The sequence below is a fragment of the Corvus brachyrhynchos genome, unplaced genomic scaffold, assembly GCF_000691975.1.
Source record: "Corvus brachyrhynchos isolate BGI_N302 unplaced genomic scaffold, ASM69197v1 scaffold8, whole genome shotgun sequence".
NCBI lineage: Eukaryota > Metazoa > Chordata > Aves > Passeriformes > Corvidae > Corvus > Corvus brachyrhynchos.
The window spans coordinates 1,641,688-1,651,949 of NW_008240031.1; the positions used below are offsets into that span (position 1 = coordinate 1,641,688).

A 10,262-nucleotide genomic window follows, 5' to 3' on the forward strand; every position below is an offset into this window, starting at 1 on the left:
GGGAGCTGCAGCCTGCATTTCATCGCCTACCAGGAGTCCCATCCGTCAGTGGGAGCTGCAGTTCTCCCCTGCTAACAAAATTATTTATTTTGTCCTGTCATTAAGGATATTCATGCAGCAGAAATGGGAATGATCTCTGCTTTGTGAGCTTTAGAAGCCCATTTTGTATTTGTCTTGGTGGTAGAGGAGCAGTAAAGAGCTCTGTGATCTCACCTGTTACGATAAGTGAGTTTTGGAAGAGGTTTTCTGTCTGATACTCTGTCTAAAAGCGTGGGGAAATGCCATTCTAAAGGCTGTTAAAACACAATTGCTCACTGATTTACACCGTCAAGGAGTGCCTCTTTACTGGGAGATGTACACTGAATAAAAGCAGTTCAAGTGGTGCTTTTAATAAATAGATAATGGAACAGCATTTTATCTTCTGCTTTAATCCGTTCTGTTAGCATAGGGTAGTGTATCCCTCTGATAGATTTTGAGATAGCAGAAACTGCCAGTCAAACCACTTCCCTTCTGTGTCTTTGAAGAGAAATTGCACCCTGGTGATGGGTACTGGGTTCTCAGTGGACTGGGATCTTTCTCCCATGGATGGGTTTGGTTGGGTCCCAATGGGTTGGTGTTCGGGGCACTGATCTTGGAATCATGAGTGTCATAGAGTATCTTGTGTGTCCAGGGAAGGGAACGGAGCTGGGAAGGGGCTGGAGCAGCAGGAGCAGCTGAGGGGGCTGGGAAAGGGGCTTAGGCTGGAGCAAAGGAGGCTCAGGGGGGACCTTGTGGCTCTGCACAAGTCCCTGACAGGAGGGGGCAGCCGGGGGAGGTTTAGGTTGGATATTGGGAAAATTCCTTCATGGAAAGGGTTGTTCAGCCCTGGCACAGCTGCCCGGGGCAGTGGTGAAGTCCCCATCCCTGGAGGGATTTAAAAGCTGTGTGGATGTGGGACTGGGGGACATGGGTCAGTGGTGGCCTGGGCAGTGCTGGGGAATGGTTGGATTCGGTGGTCTTGGAGGGCTTTTCCAACCTAAACAATTCTGTGGTTCTGAATTGGAAGGAACCCATAAGGATCATCAAGTCCAAGTTGCCACTCCTTGCAGGACTGTCCAAACATAGGAGCATCATCCAAATGCTCCTTGGACTCTGTCAGGCTTGGGGCCATGATCACATCCCTGAGGAGACTGTTCCAGTGCCTGACCACCCTCTGGGTAAAGAGCCTGTTCCTGATTTCCAGCCTGAAATCTCTCTGTTGCAGCTTCATTCCATGATGGCTTTGGCCATGGGGCTGTTGCCTTGCTGGGTGGCAACACCCATTCTTCACATCCCAAATGCCATGTGGGGTTCTCTGTAGCCCCCAGCTCCCATGGGTTTAGTGGGGAGGGTGTGGAGCCACAGGGAAGGAGGTTCTGTGGAAAGCTCCTCTCTAAGCCCTTGGGCTTCTCTAGAGGCACCAGGTCTCTGGGGCTGAGTGCCTTGAAGCTAAAGGAGCTGTTGGCTGCTTGGTTAGGAAAGAAACAGGACACTCTGGGAGGCAGGAAAAAGGTCATTTATCCTGTTGCTGCTCATCCCTGTTAATTCATTGTTTCCGTTGAAAACCCTGCACTTAGCTCCTTCATGAATGAACCCAGTGTCTGTGCCTCCAAAAACAACTTGGCTTGGAGAAAAATAAGACCTCCTTTCACCTCCTCTCTGCTCTGCTGTGTTTTTTCCCCCCTTGTTTTCTTCCACTCACATCCATCCTGCCTGGGTGGCAGTCCCAGTTTGTCCCCGTGGAGCGGGGCTGGACCCCAGGGGCTGGAATCCCAGAATGGTTTGGGCTGGAAGGGACCTTAAAGCTCATCTTGTTCCCCCCCCTGCCATGGGCAGTGACACCTTCCACTATCCCAGACTGTCCCAAGCCCTGTCCAGCCTGGCCTTGGACACTGCCAGGGATCCAGGGGCAGCCACAGCTGCTCTGGGCACCCTGTGCTGGTGTTTGTCAGCATAAAGGATTTCAGCCCAGGGGCTGCTCCCTGAGCACAGGAGTCCCCTCTGTGGGTGAGGTTTGCTGGGACTGGGACTGCAGGGGTGCTCCCAAGCCAAAGGGGATGGGAAAACTTGAAGGAGAGCTCTGGAGAAGGGGAAATGACTCAGCTGCATGGCAGGAGAGACTGTCAGGGAGGAAGGGTGGGTAGGGAGATCCAGATAGAATGGGGAGGCTTAGCGTGGGGGGCAGAGGGGTTGGAGGGTGACCTGGATGCTGGGATGGGGCCGAGGCATGGCCCAGCTGTGGCAGCTGTGGTGAGCAAAGCCTTTTCCAGTGATTGCCTGGGTGTGGAAGGGCAGATGGAGCAGAGAAAAGGTCTCTGCACAGTGGTAGCCAGTCTCCTAATGCCCTTTAGCAGCTGGAATGGAGCAGACCTGGCACCACATCAACAGTGAGCTCTCCAAGGACCATCTGTGAGCCAAGGGCAATGAGAACAATTACCAGCCAGAGGAAAAAATCACTGAGAGAGAGGCTGGAAAAAGCTGTGGGGGAGGCTCAGAGCCAAACAGAGGCAGGGAGAAGGGGATCTCTAAGCTAATGAGTGGCCAGAGAGCGTACACTGTGTGATCTCCCTATCTCATAACACAGGGTCTGTTTAAGGAAGCAGCTGTGTCCATGAGAAAGTGTTTTGCCCTTGGGCTGAGTCTGTGAAAGTGGCTGCCAGGGGATACCTCCAAAGCCGGGAGTTTAACACTCAGATAAGGCTTGGATGTTGTTTGGGAGTGGTAACGAAAACAAGAGCTGTAAATGAGACCTGGAAGAGTGATTACTCTTTATTCGGGGGTTTAAAACAATCTTGAGGTTGTTGGAGTTGAGAGAGCACCTTCTTGGAAGCACAGCTGGGGTTTGGTGCATCAGCCTGTGGGTGTTGGGCTGGTTAGGGCAGTTGGTGAAGCCTGGATGAGATCTAAAGCCGTAATGCCAGGCTGCTTGGGCACAGAGAGCTGGAGAGTTCAGCCTGGAGAAGACTCCAGGGAGACCTTAGACTCCCTCCCAGTGTCTAAAGGGGCTCCAGGAGAGCTGCAGAGGGACTTTGGACAAGGGATGGAGTGCCAGCACAAGAGAGAATGGATTCCCTCTGCCAGAAGGCAGGGATAGTTTTGAGATTGGGAATAAATTCGTCCCTGTGAGGGTGGGGAGGCCCTGGCACAGGTTGCCCAGAGCAGCTGTGGCTGCCCCTGGATCCCTGGCAGTGTCCAAGGCCAGGTGAGACAGGGCTTGGAGCACCCTGGGGCAGTGGAAGGTGTCCCTGCCCATGGCAGGGGGGTGGAGTGAGATGAGCTTTAAGGTCTCTTCCAACCCAAACCATTCTGGGACTCTGTGATTGCTGGCCTTGTCCACAGAGCTTTTCTGCGAGGAATCCTGCCAGCAGGGAGAGCAGCTTTGAAGCTTTTCCCAGGGTAGGGAAGAAACCAAGGAAAGAGTAGATATTTCCTAAGAGTAATCTGGCTGGTCCATCTGGTACTCCCAAAAAGGCCGGTGACATGGCACAGCATGGGGGAAGGCTGTAAAAGATTGGAGGCATCAAAGTAGAAGGTGATTAAAACCCAACAAAATAGCAGCAAGGATGGTCCCCAGGGAGGGAGAAAGCCTGGCAGAGTTCCATCGGGGAGGGTTAGCAAAGGGAGGGTGGAAATTAAAGCAGGGCACTAATGAAGGTCAAGCGTATCTCCAAGGCTTTGGGAAGTAGGAGTATCACTGAATCTGAGCTACAGAGCCTGCTACTCCAGGGAAGGGGGATGGGAGGGACACATTAATTTGTTAAATGGGTAGAAATAAATTAGTGTATAAACCTGTAACATTTGTTTCCCCAGTCTGAAGGGGAGAGCTGCGCTGAGCCTGGTTAGGCTGACGTTTTAACCAGGTTTGCTGAGGTTTTGCAGGTTTTTAAGCCAAGCCTCCCTTTTGGATAGTCTTGATTATAAACTCTTCTCTATCCTGTCTCCCAGTGAAACTGTGTGGACTGGAGATGCTGCTTTTCTGACCTCTCTCTTAAGTGTTTGGTGGCTCTTTTCTCCCACAGACCTGGAATGCTGGGGAGGGAACCTGAAAGGGGGTGGACTGGTTGGGTCACCTTGTCCTAGATGTGTCTGCTTCATCAGTATCACCCCAATCCTCACCTGGCTTAGGCTGCAAACCCCTCCAGAGCTTGTCACCTTTCCAGGGCTCTTTCCTTGCCTGAAAAGGTCAGGATTCTGTCATCCTGCATCCCCCACCCGCATCCCACCCAGCTGCAGAACAAAGTCCTTGCTGTTAATGAGACTCGTTAGGCTCACGTCGGGGAGTGTGTGGCCCTCACCATATCTCATTCCCTCCTCCTGACTGGTTCAGCCATCTCTGCTCCATCCTTCAGCTGGGCCAATGCCTGGCACTTGGACTGAGGGGGTGTCACTGTCCCCACCATAAGCAGGAATCTGTGGTGATGGGGTTCAGAGGTGGGCAAGGGAAGATGCTGCCACAACCTTTGGTTCCCTCTCTTTTGCTGATCTTTGTAGAGGGTGTCACTGCACCCACTGCACCTTCTAGCTCAAGGAACCTCCAGGAGCAAGTGGTGTAAGTGTGGCTTGGTGTTTGGATGGGTCAGAATTTGTGGTGAAGTGGCCTGGAAGTGCCCTCACCCGCAGCTGTGTTGTGACTAATATGGGGCAATTCTGCCCCACACAGTTTTGCTATGGGGTCAGAGCCTCACTGCTCTTCCCCAGGGACCCACCACAGACAGGCAGGACACCTCAGCCCAGAGCACCTGGAATTTGGGTGCAAGTTATCCCCAGCTACCCTGGCCCAGCCACCCCACCACCAGCACGGGGGTTGCAAGGTCTGGGCTGCCACCACTTCACGGCAAGCTGAGCATGACCCAAATGGAGGAGCCTTTAGCAAGACCAAGCACTGCAAAACAGCTTTTTGATGTCGAGCACATCTCTCGTGATTGCACTCCCTGAAGCGACTTCTTCTCATTTACGGTATCTTGACCTAAAGACCTGTCCCAGCAGGAGAAGAACAGGTGGAAATCATGGTGCTCCCCTGCTTCTGTAGAGATCCTGATTGCCTTCTTGTTTCTTTGCTGACTTTCTCTGTTCCCATTATCTCATGATGGGGGAGTTTTTTAAATAAGTAGGTTTGGGAACAGCAAGGCCATGGAGATAAGAGCCGAGACGACTCCTGCGCTCAGAGATTCATTACCTGCTCCCATGTAAGCCAGGAGGGAAGCAAGCCTGCTTTTCTTTTTCTTTTTGTTAATAAAAATATGACACCGGAAATTTTAAAAAAATCAAATTAAAGCACAGAAGGACCTGAGAAAGTGTGGGGGCTACAAACTACTGCTGGAGCAAGAGGGCTCATTAAAATACAAATTATTTAGGAGGACAAACTAGAATGCCATTATACAAAGTGTCACTGACTCTGAGTCCAGCCTAGTGTTTGCCTGCACTTGATAAATGAGTCCATTCTGCTCCTCCTCCTCCTTTTTCTTTTTTTCATATAGGGGAGAAAAATACACAATTACAAGTTCAACCTGTTGAAAAAATTGCATCCTGCTGGAGGAGTCAGAGCCAAACCTTTCAGGTCTTACACATCTCCCTAAACATGGAATCTTGGGTCCTACTCACCTGCTAAAAATCTGGGTGCCTGGGTGAACACTGGGGGTTCCTGTTGCTGAATTTGGGAGGGTGTTGCAATGGGGTGCCCAGAGCAACCCCAGCACAGCCCCTGCTTGCACAGCATCACCTGAGCATGGTGCCAACCTGCCCAATGTGCTGGCTGAGTAAGGCTTTTAAGACAAGAAGCCTTTGTCTGCTGTGGTTATTTAATTTTATTTTTTTCCTTTCTCTTCTAAGTAATTTACTCTGGCTGCACCCTCCCTTGGGCTTGAGTGGAGCGGGGGGGGGGATGTTCTGCCTCGTCAAGTGTTAGTTGTGGCGGAGGAAAAACACCCAGGGAGCTGAGCTGGAGGCGAGGAGGAAGGTGGGAGTGGAGGTAATGCCTTTTTTGGAGGGATTGGAGTACTTGTGGTCGCGCTCTGCTCCTCAGCCTGGCTGCTCATGGATGCAGAGTCGGGGAGGAAGAGAAGGTGGGAGGCAGGCAAGGCAGCAGGGCAATCCCTGGCAGGGCTCTCACCCACTGAGGGTTTTGTGCCAAGCACAGAGACTTGAAGGCGTGCTGAGGAGTGATGCTGTAGTGATCCTATCTCCCCTTTAGTGCACAGAATCACAGGATCCCAGAATGGTTTGGGTTGGAAAGGACCTTAAAGCTCCTCTCATTCCAACACCTTGCCCTAGAACAGGTTGCTCAAAGCCAAATCAAACCCGACCTTGAGTGTTTCTGGAGATGAGGCAAATACATTCAGGTGAGATAGAAGAGGCAACCAAAATTAGTGACTCTTTGCGGAGATGAAATTTCCTGTGAGCTCCTGACAGTTTTGGTAGTGGGAGGGAGGGGATCACAATAGGGAAGATGATCTTGTGTCCATGGTCTTTGGCTGGTACCTGCGGCATCTTCCCAGTGGCATTTAGAGGTGAGATGGTCTTTTTTTGGATGGGCACCTGTTTTTTACCTTGCATCTGGGCAGCCCAACAAGGTGGCTGCAGTATTCTTGAAGAAAGCTTCACCTTTTGGTTTGGATCACCTCACCAAAACTCTGTTGGTTGGCATTCAGTGATTTTAAGACAAACTGTCTTTTTTTTTTTTTTCTCCTTTTGGCAAAGGTTGAAACATTTTGTAATGTCTAGCATTAGGTAAGACTTTTGATTTAATACCTTATCCCCTCAACTCCCCTTCAGCAATAACAATGTATTCTAATCCACTGCTCAGGTATTGATGGATGGGGCCTGTTTGGGTTAAACATTTGGGACTTGAATGGTTGACCTCATTCTGTCCCTGGAGTAGGAGCAGTCAGAGGAGCCATTGAGGAACAGTGTGAGCAGCAGGTTCTCCATCACTGCTCAGTGGCAGAGTCAAATGGAAATATGAGGCCAGCCTGGCCCTTAGCCAGACTTCATCTCCAGTTCCCATGGGAGACTGAATGTTTAGGACAGGTGCTGTATTGAGAAGCCCTCTGCAAATCTTGACAGATGGAAAAAAATAGGTTGGAAGCTAAATTTTTCTTGAATTGGATTCAGGAGGACAGAAAGACATGAGATCAAAAAAATTCTACCTTTTCTGTGAGGCTGTTTCACGGAGGCCGCTGCCCACCTTCTCTACGTTGGTGCATGTGGAAGTGAGCAATGCTTGAGCTTGGTTCAGGCTGGGATCAGGGAACAAACCTCCCACATCACTCTCCAGGAGAAATGTCACAGTGTCAGTCCAGTGTGAGACCCTCCTCCCCATCCTTGCTGCTCCAGGGTTCCCCATGAGGTCCAGTGAGGGTGCCTAACCTTGATGTGGTCATGACGTTGGTCAGGGCTTTCTTGGCTCTTGAGATGAGGAGGTTTCCTCTCATCTTTTGCATGATTGAGCAGGTCTGGTCCCTTCCAAGGCAACTGCAGAAGGAACAGGAAGAAGAGAAGGTACCAGACTGTCCTTCCAGAGCTGGGGGAAGACACAAGTGAAGGCTGGGCAAGAAACTGCTGCTGTGGACCTAGCTTGGTGTATCTGAATCACTAAGGACCTGTTTCCTTGCTCCTGTGATACTCTGAAGACCAAAGACATGGACATGCCCCAGGGTTGAGAGTGAGGAGCACACATGAGCTGGTGGGCATGCACTCTTCTCTCTCCCACAGGGCCTTCTTCTGCTCTGAACCTAGAGAAATGCACTCTCACATGAATTTTCTGAGCACCACATCTCTCCAGCATCTACCCAAGCAAGGGATGGATGTTGGCTGGCCACGGCCAGGATTGAGCAACTTTTCGTAAACATGATGTGCCCCATGTGAATATGAGTAACTTCTGGTTTTCTAGGATGGAAGAGTAGAAATAAACCAAACTAAAATTAAATTGAATTGATGATGCCTCAGGAAAAAAAAAGAGATGCTGCTGAGGAGGGTGGTAAGGGTAGTGTAAGTGATGCTGGTGTAACTACCATGCAGCAAAGCTGCTTCATGTAGGGTTGTTTGAGCTTTTAGGCTTGCTAAAGGTTTCTCAAAACCTTTTCTTTCAGCTAGATTTATGGGTCTGGAGCAGCAGACAAGGCCTAGGTATCCAGGTGTTCGGGCTGCCCACAGGGGTGTCATTCCGTGCCTGGTACCTCTGTACTTCCCTTTGGGGGTCACTGAGGTGTCTGCCCATGCATTGAGTGTTTTCCCAAGGGACAGATAAAGCTCAGGGATGCGAAAGGCCAGATGGGATATTCCTGTTACAAAAAGCTGCTTCAAGCTTTAGTTGATTTCCTCAGGGTCACAAAGGTCAGTGTCAGAATAAAGCATGGAAAGGGCTGTTTTGGGTCATGCGTCCTTTCCTGGTCAATATCCAACCCCAGATGCAAAGTCCTGCAGCATGGAGTCATTCATCCTGGCCTTCCTCATCCCAGGCTCTGATTTACCTCCTGATACCCACTCCAAGAAGTTTTCCTTAGAGATGTGTGACATCCAACCTTCTGCCCTCCTGCTGAGCCTGGGGTGCACATCTCCCTGGGAGTATGTGGTCCCCACCACCACCTGCTACAGCATCTCCACCCCGATTCTGAGCATCCCGCCTCTGCTTTTCTCTGGCTGTCCCCTTCCTCTTACCTTCTGAGGTGCAGTGATGACCCCAGCCAGATGCTGGGCTGTCATCATCTCAGCTCTGCTCAGATGGCTTGGCCTCTCTTGTTTGTCTGGTACATAGCTGATTTATCAGCAGTGATGTTATGTTTGCTTCCAGATAAGAAAATGCTGAATATTGGAGCTGGGATTGAGCCTTGTGAAATCCCCCTGGAAACAGCCCGATTCCCCTCTGACAGCTATTTGTTGGGATCCCCTCTGAATTCCCTGCACATGTGCTTTATTCTCATAATGCAGTGCTCATTTTATAATCAACATGCCACGCCCTGGTAAATCAAATGCTGTACAAAAGCATATGTGTATTATCTCTAAGCAATTATCTTTATTAACCAAACTTGTAATCTACTCAGAGAATGAAATCAGCTTTGTTTGACATGGTGTGTTGGCCGCAGAACCTCTCTGACAAACATGAGCTGCATTTCCATCCTTTGATTCCTCTTCTGGGTGACTCTCGGGAGGGTTCCCATTATTTTACCCATGACTGATGGCAGGCAAGCCAACCTGTTCATCAGGCCATCCCACTTTCCCCTTTAGCAGATCAGTGCAGTATTTGCATGCTTCCATCCATCTGGATCTTCCTTGGTATTCCAAGATTTATTAAAAATTAACATCAGCAGGCCAGAGAGCTTCTCAGCCAGCTGTTGGAGGGCTCCTGGGAGCAAGTTATCCAGGCCTGCTGATTCAAAATTGTTTATCGCTGGTAGATGCTGTTTAACAACCTCCTTGGTTACTAATGGAGTGGAAAGTACTTCATCCTCCTCATGTGATACAAGCACCTCGTCCTGCCTTCTTTCCAGATGCGGAGCAGAAATATTGATTGAACACTTCTTGCCTTTTCTGCATCATTACTTTTCTTCCCATCTGAGGCTGCGCTGCTGATTTATACAAAGGCATTATAATATTGCTGGCATTGCTCGCCGTCCCTTTCCATATGCAGCTGAATGTGTTGTGAGCTTTGCTCTGTGACTCTGCACAGAGCAGAAGTCTCTGCTGTGTTGCCTCCATTGCTGGGAGGGCCATTCCTTGATTTGACACAGTCTAGGGCCCTGGGAGAGGCCTGAGGACCAGAAAATTCCTCTCTCTGCCCTCCATTGCTTTGCATTCACTAAGGAGGAGTTAATGAATTTGCAGAGCCACCTGCAAGAGCTCCAAAACCTCAACCCTTCCAGAAAGGATGAGATTTGCCCCCAAAACTTTGAGATTTTTAAAGTTGAGACCATTATACATCTCAACCCACCTGTTAACCCCCTATCTCCGTGCTGCCATGTTAATTTTAGGTTAATCAACCATGGATATACAAGCCCTCATCTCTCCTAGCAGTTACTGGCTGCTTGCTCTCTCCCCTGACCTAAGGCAGAGCTGCTGTTTCTTTCTCCCATCTGTCCTTTGTCATTTTCCTTTCCTGCTGTTTCCCCAGCTGTGGGTTGTTGCAGTAACAAATCCCACAGCTCATGGCAGGGAGGGCAGCTGCAGTCAGTGATGGGGCAGAGATCTTCCAGGGGCTTCTTCTACTTCACTCAGAGAAGCTGTGGCTGGCCCCGGAGCCCCGGGAGTGT

At 50.2% G+C, this 10,262-nt stretch overlaps 1 protein-coding gene across 1 annotated transcript in view; it reads left to right on the forward strand.

Moving 5' to 3' along the window:
* The window catches only part of ZBTB7C (zinc finger and BTB domain containing 7C), a 141,435-nt gene that overhangs the window by 66,475 nt on the left and 64,698 nt on the right, over positions 1-10,262 (forward strand). The gene's annotated exons all lie outside the window — the stretch shown is intronic.